The sequence below is a fragment of the Eschrichtius robustus genome, chromosome 6, assembly GCF_028021215.1.
Source record: "Eschrichtius robustus isolate mEscRob2 chromosome 6, mEscRob2.pri, whole genome shotgun sequence".
NCBI classification, from domain to species: Eukaryota; Metazoa; Chordata; class Mammalia; order Artiodactyla; family Eschrichtiidae; genus Eschrichtius; species Eschrichtius robustus.
This window is the reverse complement of record NC_090829.1, coordinates 57236153-57248993: the sequence shown is the minus strand read 5'-3', so window position 1 is coordinate 57248993 and position 12841 is coordinate 57236153.

The following is a 12841-nucleotide window of genomic DNA, read 5'->3' as shown; positions in this document are numbered from 1 at the left end:
GATCTCAGGCACTGAAAGAAAGAGAAATTAGAAACAGACTTCTTAAATACATAGTAAACTGTTAATAGTATTTAGTATGACAGAAGCCTAACTTAAAGTAACTTGATAAATGAGGAAATTATTAGCACACAAAGTATAAGGAAAATGGAAAAAAGAAATACAGGGAAAGGTCAGGCTTATCGTTGGTTCTCAGGAACAACTGGAACCAGAAACAGAACCTCAAGCAATTCTCTCCCTAGCTCTCATTTCTGCTTTTCTAGGTGGTGACTTCACTCTCCCCCACTGACTTCCTCTATATGGAAGGAAACATGGATACCACAACTGAAAACCCCTCATCCTACAGCTTTTCTCTCTAAAAAGAGTTAACTCATCCCAGTTTTAGTAAGAAAAACCCCAGTGAGTGACCTAACTAGATTCAAGTGCCCACCCATCAACTGTGTCTAGAGGAGCAGGTATTCTTCCTGCATCCCCAAAATTAGAGCAAGGAAAGAAATAACTACCAGAAGAATGGAGGTGCTTTCTCCAGAAGGAAGGAGAAGGGGAGGGGGTGCAGCACAAAGTAGCAGGCGCTCACAACAGATAAAAACTAAAACAGTGATGGTACATGCAAACAAGTCATTTTGTTAGTAGGTATCATTAGTATTATTATTATAGTAAAATGGCAATGTGAATTTAAGCCTGCCACAGGTTATAAAATGGAGCTATGACCTGTTTATAGCTTTTTGTAAAAAACAAAAAAATTACTAAGGTATAGTGGAAATGCAATGAACTATACATATTAAAATGTATAATGTGAAACATTTTGACACATATGTATAACCATGAAACCATCACTACAATAAGAAAATGAACCCGTCCATAACCTCCAAAAGTTTCCTCCTGTACCCTGTAGTCCCTCTCTCTTACTTCTCTCCAAATCCCCCTTACATCTCAACACAATAGTCTCCTTTCTGTCACTATAGTTTGCAGTTCCTAGAATTTTGTATAAATGGAGTCGCACAGCATGTACTCTTTCTTGTCTGATTTACTTCATTCAGCATAATTATTTGAGATTAACCCATACTGTGCCATGTATCAATAGTTTGTTTCTTTTCATTGCTAAGTAGGGTTCTATTGCATACAGACTTATTGTGCCCCATCCCCTCCCTGCCCAATTCACATGTTGAAGCCTAACCTCTATTACTTCATTGCTCTAAGAATGCATTTGGAAATAGGCCTTTTAAAGAGGTAGTTAACTTAAAATGGGGTCCTTACGTTGGTTCCTGATCTGATATGATTCGTGTCCTTATAAGAAAAGGAAATTAGAATATACAGAGGGATGCGCACACACAGAGGAAAGACCATGTTAGGACAAGGCAAGAAGACAGCCACCTATAAGCCAAGGAGAGAAACCAAATCTGCCAACACCTTGCTCTTGGACTTCTAGCTTCCAGAACTGTCAGAAAATACATTTCTGTTGTTTTAGCCACCAGGTCTGTGGTATTGTTATGGCAGCCCTAGTAAACTAATACATATAGATTTACTATAATTTTTTTGTTATCCTGTTGATGGGTTGTTTCTAGTTTGGAGTTATTACAAGTAAAGCTACTATGAAAATTCATGTACAAATCTTTGTACAGATATAAGCTATTACTTCTCTTGAGTAAATACCTAGGTATTTAGGCCTAGGTCATATGGAAAGTTCTGTTGTATTGGTTTGGCCAGAAAGTTCGTTCTGGTTTTCGGTAAGATGGTACAGAAAAACCCGAACGAATTTTTTGGCCACCCCAGTAATAAACCACCAGTTTTCAAAAGTGGTAGTACTATTTTACATTCAGTACTTTATATTATTTTATATGTGAGAGTTCCAATTATTTTATATCCTTTCCAAAACTTAGTATAGGCAATCCTTTTACACGTAGACATTTTCATAGGTATACAGCAGCACATTGTTGTGGTTTTAACTTGCATTTCCCTAATGACTAATGCATTGGAACATCTTTCACACAGTTACTCACCATTCCTATATCTTCTCTGATGAAGTGTCAAAGTTCTCAACTCATTTTTTTAAATTGACATGGTAATTTTTTTATTGAATGCCTGATATTGTAAATTTTACCTCTTTAGAATTGATTACTTTTGTATTCCTACAAGTATTTTGAGTTTTGTTCTGGGATGCAGGTAAATTACATGTTAAAAGTTTAATCCTTTTGGATCTTGCTTTAAACTCTGTGAGGTAGAACCAGAGCGGTATTCTAGGACTATTTTGCCCTACTCTTAAGGCAAACCCTTTCTGAGTACTCTAAAGGTCCCAGGTATTATGAGGTTTTCTACTCTGTTGGGAATAGAAACTATCTCCAGCTCTGCCTGCACTAGCTTCAGGAATTATTTCCCTTAATTCTTTTGAGTGGTTCTTTTCTCTGACTCACGTGATTTCCTCACATGCATATGTGAATCAGCGTTCAATCAACCACATACTTGAGGGGACTCTGCTCCTCTCCAGCGTTCTATCCAATCTGGTTCTCTTATGAAGGCAAGCCACCTTGGCTTCTCAGGTGCCCAGTTCAGTCTCCTCTGTTCAAAGAGGCTGTCAGGCATCTCCTGGGTTCTCCCTCTCTGTAACAAGGTGTGGCAATTCTCTCCAGGCAGTAAAATGAGGGCCATCACAGAACTCACCTCATTTGCTTCCCATCTTTCAGGGATCACTGTTCTTCATTGCCTGATTATTTGTTGTCTTGAAAACCATTTATACATTTGGAGGCTTTTTTTTTCTTTTAATTGTTTCAGTTCAGAAGGTAAAATTAGCCCGTTATTCCATTTTTTTTCTGGAAGTGAAAGTCTATAGTTCTTTTTTCAATATATTATACATATTTATATATGAAAAGTTATTTGTAATTAGAAGACTTTTTACCTGCCTGGAATCCAAGGTCTCCTGCCATATGAAATTTCTGTACTGGTTAAACAGGGATTGGTAAATTTTTTCTATAAAGAGCCAGATAGTAAATATTTTAGACTTTGTGGGCCACATATGGTCCCTGTTGCGTATTCTTTTTTAAAAAAACAACCCTTTAAAAATAGAGACTCACAGAGAAAACAAACTATGGTTACCAAAGGGGAGAGAGAGGAAGAGAGGAACAAATTAGGAGAATGGGATTAACAGATACAAAATACTATACATAACATAGATAAGCAACAAGGATTTACCATATAGCACAGGGAACTATATTCAATATCTTGTAATAACATATAATGGAATATAATCTGAAAAAAATAACTGAATCACTTTGAGGTACACCTGAAACTAACACACTATTGTAAATTAATTATACTTCAATATTTTTAAAAATGTAAAAAATTATTTTAAACTATTCTCATGGGCTGTGCAAAAATAAGCCATGAGCTAGATTTGACCTGTGGGCCATAGCTTGTTGACCTCTGAATTAGGATAATTAGCCTCTGCAAAAACAAACTTAAAATCTTAGTTATTAACGAAACAGACATTTCTTTCTCACACATGTCCCAAACAGGTGTTCTTTTTTTTTTTTTTTTTTTCAAACAGGTATTCTTGATTAGTGGACATCGATTTTTACTTTCCAAGTCATGATTCAAGGATACAGATGCCTTCTACCTCCTAGCTCCTTCATTTTCTCACAAAGCTTTTAAGATTGCCATTGTAGCAAAAAGATTATGGAGCATTGCATGGGGAGGTTCTTATGAGCAAGTCCTTCTGGGTACAACTTCCATTGTTCAGAACTCATTCACATCAGCACATTTAACTGCAAGACAGGGTGGGAAACCTCATTTTGCCCTGTGCTCAAGAGGAAGAGGAAATAGACTTGGGTAACAGCTAGCTAATCTCCATTATAATGTCGACTGAATTTAAGTAGCCAAGCCCCAATTATCCAAAGTATACATATCCTTTGCCAGCATGTTATTTGACCTGTTGGTACCACGTATATGGTAACATGCCAGATGATGAGTTTCAATAGCTCCTATGATAATTACAGTCTATTAATTGTTCATCTTCCTCTGTCTTCTACACAAGATTCACATTCCTGCAGGAGTGATCATGACACATCCTCCCTTTCTCACTTCTCTGTCACTCCATGAAAGAAGCCACTGCAAATGGGACTTTGCCAAGTTCAAACCACTAGTTAATGGTAAGATTTCTAAAAGAATTTTGGATCTCCTTACCACAGTGATTTTTCCATCCTATCCTGCTGCCTTGCCCCAAAACACTGAGATAGCCACTAACTGGTCTGTCTTCTCTTTGAGGGAAGAAGTTTTGTCTTGTTCATTTTTTTTTTTTTTTTTTTTTTTTTTATTGCTAGTGTCTAGAACACAGCTAAGTGCTCAAGAAGATTTTCTGTATAACTTAATTTGGCACCTAACAATGATCAGTCCATTAAATTCCTACCCATAAAAGTTATTACCATTCTTCACTTTGAGAATCAGTCCCCATTCCCGTTAGTTCAAATTCCCGAATAATTTTCTCACCTCCACTGGGGACTTTCCTACAATGCATCTTGTTATCAGTCTGAATTGTTCAGGTGTATAATTATATTAGGGCACATTATTAAAACAATGAGTATTCGAATTTAATTGGAGCATAGAAGGCATGAAAATAAATAGTATTTCATCTGTTAATTTATTTAAAAAAGAACTGATGATAGCAAGGGGTCTCTTGAGAGCTGTAGATACTGTTGACTCAACCCCGCCCCACCTCCGACACACACACGCCCAATTCAACTTTGTAAGGAGGTCCAAAGCCCTCTCCAAATTTCTGCTAATGCATGAGAGTTGTGTTCTCATGCCAACTCCTCTCCCCACCTCCTGGTTCCTATATTCAGTAGCTGCACATGGTCTCTGCTTTGCCCCACCTAAACCCAGATATTCTGCTCGGTCCTTCACTATTGCACCCATACGCTTAAATACACCAGATCCTCTCATAGGTAGATTTACCTTAAAGTTGACGAGCTGATGATGCTTAAGCTTCAGAACCTCTCACTTACGCAGCCCCTTTTAAGAATCTGCTCCTATTTGCTTCATTTGTAACTTTAGGCTCTTTTTCAGAAAGAAGGCCTCTGGAATTATATAACCTTCAGGCTTCTCAGAACCTGGCTCTTCTCACACCAAGTGCTCCTGGATACCTCAGCAAACATCACTGGAAACTTCAGGAGTTAAAAATCATGGAACTGACCTAGAGTCTGCCCTGAGCCTCCTTGTTGACTCCCCTTCCTCTCCCCTCTATTTCCCTTTATGTCTTCTTTTTCATCGTTTTTTTTTTTTTCTTCTCAGAAGGACGGGAGGGGGAAGCCTTTCCTAACTAATTATTAGAATATTTTATTGTTTGAAGATGTCCCTGAGGTCTCCATTTCCACTCCTCAGCAGCTTATAAACATTTCTTCCAAACAAATTCTCCACCATTCATTACACAAACATCTACTGAGAAGCTGTAGTCTGTACAACTCAATTCTGCATTATAAAGAGGTCACGACCCTCAAAGTCAGACTAGGTTCAGTCCTGGCTCTGACCTTACTAGCTGGCTGACCAAGGACAAGACACTTAAACTCTTGGGGGCTTCAGTGTCTTTACATATAAAATGAGGCAGTTGGGCTGTGTATTGAATGCAAGCTCCTTAAGGGCAGGACTCTGTCTTACTCTCTGGAATACAGCAGGAGTGCAATTAATGTCTGTTGACTGATTGACTTTAAAATAAATAACATCACAAACATGTTGTACTGATTAAATGTAAAATGGGACACATACAAAAAGCCCAAAAACTACTCAATGAAAGAACCCAGTGCCCGGCCTCAAATATCTCATACTCTAGCTAAAGAGAAACTGAATAAAGGAACCACTAAACCGAGATGCGAAGGCAATAGAAATGAAGTCTGAATTTTACCTTCAAATCTCTTTTATGAGAAAATGATGTCTATCTCCTAAGAAACTCTGAGATAATTTAGCGTAATCACCTGAAATATAAATTTGGAGGCCTAAACTTAACTGAAACTAGGCAATGAGATAAAAAGAATAAGATGATTGTTTTGAAACAATACCCCCCATAAAACCTGGTATGCGATTAATTGTATTCTTTTCTGAATTTGTAAAAAAAAAAAAAAAAATAGATTTACAGGTTTTTTCTACTTAAAGTGTAGCAAGATATATACACACACACATATATACATATATATTCATTTAAATCTTCCTATAGCTGTTTCCACCTTTCAGTATGGTATATGATTTAACCTTGGAGGAAGTCTGCTGTTTTGCTTGGGAAAATGCTGGGATGGGATTTTTGGCTATGCCTGTGAAAAGGTGGCCGAGGCCTAGAGGGAGAAGTTGAACCAGGAGAGCTGAAGTGCCCAGGAGAATGGACTGGGGACAAAGGTGGTTATGATGTTAACTTGGGGCCTACTCTGAGGGTACCAGAGGCAGGAGACTTAGAGCCCTGAGGTTTCAAAGGGAAAATATATGAAAAAGGTGACTTTAATCTGAGCTGCAAGTAGGCCCTAAAAATGTAGCATTAACTAATAAGAACCTGCTGTATAGCACAAGGAACCCTACTTCACCTCACTGTACAATAGAAACTAACATAACATTGTAAAACAACTATATCTCAATTTAAAAAAACAATGTAGCATTAGACATTAGACAGCCACTACAGGACCCTATAAAATGCCTGGACAAGCTTGGGAGTAGAGATGTCCTAAATCCACTCTTTGGTTTTCCCCCTTAGTCCGTGGAAGCCCTTAGTTCCGTGTCCCATGAACAGGGACAAGGAAGCCCCTGGTCCATGCTTGGGACAAAGAAGGACAAGGAAAAAACATCTTTATGAGATGCCAAAAGGTGACCCAGAACATAGCTTCTCAAACTTTAATGTAGGTGCAAATCCCTGGGGAACTCGCTGAAATTCAGATTCTGATTCAGCAGGCTGAGGTGGGACCAGGAAATCCCTGCCTACTGGTGAGGGTGGGGCATATTCTGAGTAACAAGAATCTACAGAACTGAGACTGGAGCAGCAGTTCAGAGTATGGCTGGGGGTGGTTAGGGAGACCATGACAAGAGATGATCAGGACATGAAAGCACTCTCCAGTAATCCTCAGGTATCCAAGAAGGAATGGAATTTCCTACAATAGGGAATGTTGAAAACCTGGCCCTCAGATTACTCAGTCTTTTTCATAATTTTTTAAAACTTCAGTGCCTGCTACTGCTTGTCTTTGGGCAAGTTAGTAGACATCAAAAAACAAAAGGCAGCAAACACATATTAATAGGAAAAAAAAGAGTTTTGTAGCTTGGGTTATATTCATACTTGTGGTCATGGTTTTATAATATATGCATACTTCCTGACTTTGAAATTGTTTGTAGCTTATCTAATGGAATCAAGTACATCACCATATCATTGTGTTCCATAAATAGCAGCAAAACTCCCAAATGCTCTGCCCCCTGAAGGTGTTGTAGCGTTTTAGGTCATGGCGGGTGTTTACGTTCCTGGGGACTAGAGAGTTTTAATGTTTTCACAATTTCTTCTCCGAGAATTTGGACAGCATATGTAATTAAAATCACTGTAAATATATGTAATGTGAGTTTAGTTAAGTAATATAGCTAAGAGATTTGAAACTTCACCTTCTAACCTAGACCTATCCTCTCAGAAATTTGTCACTACCTGCACAGAACAAAAGCACCCACCTTGACACACCAACACAACAGAAAATCATCCCCTTAGCCCATCAGCACTGCTCCTAATCCCAGGCCCCTAAGTCAGTGACAACCCCCCCACCGCCCATGAAGTGAAACACACACTAAGAAAAAACGTCCATCTCTGGAAGGAAATGTGGACTTTCACATTGAGATACTGTAGTATGTACAGCCAAAAATTAGGGTTTTTTTTTTTTTTAAATCAGCATGTAATTTGTTGTTTGCTATACAATTGGCCATTTTTATATTTATAGAGACAAATATAAACTGGTGGATCAACTGTTCATCATTAAATGGATATATTTTGAATGGGATTAACCAGTTTAAATAAAAACATAATCTTAGTTGGCAAAACCCTTAAGGGTTATCTAATTCAAGCACTCAGCTTTTTTCACCAAGTAGCCATGGAGCCTACAGTCATTCACTTCCAATAACACATGGTCTAGTCCATTTTTTGGCAGTTCTATTAGGAAGTCTTCCTAAGTAGAACCAAAATCTATGTCCCTGTGTCATCTGAGCATTGGTTCTATTTCTACCCTTTATGGATCTTTGACACAATCTGGTCTCTCACATGACAGCATTTCAGATATTTCAAAATATTATCATATTTTTTCTGCCCCTTAATTTTCTTTTCTATATTGTAATAGTTTCTCTTAAAGTCGTTAACTGAGCCTCAAATGGTACTGTGTTAAGTACTGTATAATCCTAGGTATATCCATGGTCCCTACTATGGGATGGGTAAAGTAATTCCAAACTGGTTCCCTAGGGAGTTAATAGATGTACCCTTAAAAAAAAAAACAAACAAAAAAAACCCTCTTTGATCAAATAAGTTCTATATGCAAACTCTGAGCTTAAAAAAATTCAAATAGACTTCTTTGCTGCAGGAATTTTCACTCTTTAATATGCTGGTGGACACTGCGAAACTCTAAGAGGAAATAAAGTATTTTCCCAAACATACAACTACATAACTTCTTTTTAAACAATAATATTTGGAAAGCACATTGACTCTCAAGTTGGACAATCCCGAGTCCCATACTCAACATTTCTACTTCCTATGTGATCATAGGGAAATTCCTTAACCCCTCAGATACTCATGTTTTCTATTTTGTGAAACTAGGATAATAAAGCCTATTTCCATGGCCGTTGGAGAACAAGAGGTATACTAGGTAACACACCTTACACGGTGTCTAGCCCATAGTTAGTGCTCAATAAATGGTAGTAATTATTATATTCCCATGTGTTCCAATAAATTGCAAGTTCTTTCCAAATTAATCTTATCAAAAACAACTATCTGTAAATGTGTAACATAAAGGAAATTCCTCTGAGTATTTGCATTATATTCTTCCTTCATTCTTCCTTAAAAACTATACACACTCAAGTATCTCCACCTTTTCAAAGCAATAAAATAAACACACACAAGTCGCAAAGCATGTTGGCATAAATAGAAAATGAAGAGAGGGAAATTTAGGAAGGCTCTGGAGACTATGTATGTTGGATCAGTACCAGTTAAATAGGTTGCCTCCCCAGTTGCAGTACCGTCCCACTGCTTGGAAACAAGAGGCAAAAAGAGTTGTCAGGTGTAACAAGCACAAATATGGGTTTACCAAACTCTCTGAAAATTTAACTTATTTTAAGATGGGTTCTGTTGTTCTTGAGGTATTCTTGGGGAGAGTAAAAATTGGAGTTAGCAGCATGAAAACCTAGTGGATCAACCTTAGCAACAAATAGCTACCTTACTGGTTATTTTAATTATTAAATAAAATACTATGTGTAAAATGCTTAGGACTGAAGAAATCAACTGTTGTCATAATCATTATCATCATCGCCATCAGAGAAGGGGAGAGAGTTGTGGAAGGAAGCAGAGGGGTAGAACTTTGATCCCACAGTGTGGTAAAGCAAAATCACACAAGGCAGAAAAAATCCTGGCTGAGCATCAGTTCCCGTGCCAGTCCTGCCCCTTTCTAGCTGTGTGACTTTGAACAAGTAATTTGGGTTTTTTTGTCTATGAGGTCCTCAGTTTCCCCGCTTGCGAAATAACCTCCAGGAGTCTTACCAGATCTAAATTCTGACTCCAGCCTCATGTGTGCCCAGGTACTGAATGTGAAGGCAGTGATGGGTATGTTTAGGATCAGGGAGGGAAGTACAGATGAGAGAGAAGGAGGAGGAGAACCAAGTGTGGTTCGCATTGTGTGGCTCTTCAGCCAGGCAGCTCCAAGTGGGAGAGAAGAGGTGCTGGGAAAGACCAGCCCAAGGCAAAATCCTCACATTGCTATCCTCCCAGGCACTGCTCTGGATCACAATGTGCATGTTGGCAGCAGCTGTGTGTGTGTGTGTGTGTGTGATTTTTTTTTTCTGGTCTTACCCAGAGTAGTAGGGCTCAGTATTAGGCAGGACAGTGAAGAATAAGCACATGCTTTGCCGTGACAGAACCTAGTCCCTGTAGTGTTGCCTGATAAAATGCAGGACACACGGTAAAATTTGAATTTCAGATAAACAATGAATTTTTAAATATAATTATATCCCAAATATTGCAAAGGATATACTTACACTAAGCATTTTTTGTTGTTCATCTGAAGTTTAAATGTTCACCTTGTCATTTTATTTGCTAAATCCAGCAGCCCTGAGTCCCAGGGTTGCTGCTCATAAACAAACAGCTGTTTTATACAATAAGAGATGAATCTCACCACTAGGAATTTTATGTAGGATCAGGCTCTTTTATACATACTTGACTTGTACCTCTGGAAGCATAAGCTTTATTTGATAACTTGTCAAGGTCAGAGTGTCCCTGGACATGGCATTTGAAGGCATGCGCTTAAGTAGGTGAATTATTTCTCTCCCCTGCTCATGCAGACAGCATAGTAACTGAGTAAATATCTTTGGCATTCAACTGATCTGGATCCAAGTCCCAGATCTTTGGTGACTCAGTGTGTGATATTAACCGAGGTACATACATTTTCAAGCCTCAATTCCCTCATTTGTAAAATGGGGGCAATAGCATCTACTTCCTAGGGTATTCTTAATGAGATTGTCAAAGTACATCGAGTATGACAGGTAGTAAGCACCCAACAAGGGTCACTGAGATGATTTTGCATTTTTATGTATCAATTCACTCATTTTGCCTAAATGATTAATTTGATAGAATAGAATAAATGCATTTATTCTTACCCCCATTCATTCCCAGAAAGGATGATGTAGATAAGAAGTATATGCCATGTTCAGGATGGAGAAACTGTCTAGGGCAGGTGATAATGAGGTTTAGGAAGCAAAGGCAGTCATAGATGTAGCACTGAGAATTTCCAATTGAGCAACTTGTTTCTGCATTTGGAAAAGGTGAGGAAAATATGTGGATTTCCAAACCAGCTTACAGGAATAAGGCTAGTATCCAGCTCATTTCTCCTTTGATTCTTTTAGGGAAAGTCCACCTTTTTACTGCTTGACCCTCATAGTAAAAACAGGTTTTTTTAAAAAATTTGGTGGTGTTGCTTCATTGTCCTCCATTACTTTTGACAACTGTAATATGAATCTCTGTCCATAAACTCAGAATTCAAAACATGTAACTTTGTTTTTCCTTATATCTACCTATTTCTGCTCCTGAGCCCCATTCTACTGAATGCTAGAAACTTAATCTTGGTCACCTCAGAGTTTTGTCCCTGTCCCCTCCATTCCCAACAGCTGCATCTAAATTGTATCCAGGGGTCTTAAAATATGCCAAGGGAAGGTGGGGAATGAAGAAGATGCCTTCAGGTTCTGAGTCTTTATCTGTACACTTTGGCAGATAATGTCCTCTGAGACATTCCTCATCCAGCTCCTTGCAGTCCTTGGTCCACTTCAGCTATTTGTTCAGAAGGTTATAAAACTACAGAGCATAGCAAAGAAGCAATTTAACGTTAATTGAATATTGATAAAAGAGGAGGGGAAAAGTTAATTGAGTTAATTAGTTGCTTAGTTGCTAGGGTAACTTTCCTCCCAGTTGGAAAGAATTGTCTCAGGATTAGAGCCAGCCTTTAGAGAAAGAGATATATTATCAGCTTTTCTCTTTCAGTCTTGGAAAAAGTCTGAATAATCAAAGGAAGGTGGGGTGCGAGAAAGAGGCTCTAGGAATAAAAGATGGTGCAGAGCTTCCCAGCACAGAGTGACATCACCCCCAAGAAAAAGCAATGAGCTCTCTTCCAGGAGAGAGCTAGCTAATTACTGAGATCCGAGCACAACAGCTGAGTAAGGAAGCCATTGGCCCATGAGCCTGGATGAATTCAAGCAGCAAGAAAAAGGGCAACAAACATTTTTTAATACTCAAATTACAAGGGCCTCCCAGGCTGAGGGAAAATGCTGAGAAATTTTATAGGTGAGAGATAGTAGATGTTTTCAAGAGGCAGAAAGAGAAGTAAAGTTATATTAGGTTGAGAGGATGCTTGTAAGGTTAAAAGAAGTGGCACTTCACTTGCCTTTTCCAAAAGTATTTTACTCTTGATCTCTGATACAAAAAAAACCAAAAACAAACAAAAAAACAGTAATTAGAGATCACTAATTACTTACCCTGTTATTTTAGTAATATATTTCATGGAAAAATTGAAATTTGCTGAATTGTGTGCATTTCTGTCCCCTCAGTTAACGATGTCTAAAACACTCCACTCATTGGGCCTTTTTACCAATTCGCAGACTCTCCCAAACATTGTCCAATGGTAGCTACCAAAATTAGAGTTATTATGGCTAGAAGGGAATGATCTGCCTTGTGTTTTTAAAACCTGTTTTGGAAGCCCTGAAGCCCCAGAATTCTCCCCTTGGCATGAGCAGGGGAGACCAGACTCCCACCCAATATATTTGTTCAGGGCTGAACAAAGTGTTAGCTGCCTCAAACAGGGCCCTGTATATCCAGCTGCCTGTTTGATGCCTCTTGTTGGATGTCTTAACGTCACTTCAAAGGAAGCTCCTCTCATAATCTTCCCTCCCCAAATCAGGTCATCTTCCAGGGCTCCCTCTCTCAGTGGAGCCATCACCAGCCTTCCCAGGCCAGGAACCTTCATGCCATCCTTAACTAGCTTCTCACCATGTCCAATCAACCCCCGATTTCTATTTTGTTTTGTCCTCCAAATATTTTTTTCAAAATTTTCCCTCTTCTGCATATCTCCAGCTCTACCTCTCCAGTGTAAGCTACACAATCTCTCAC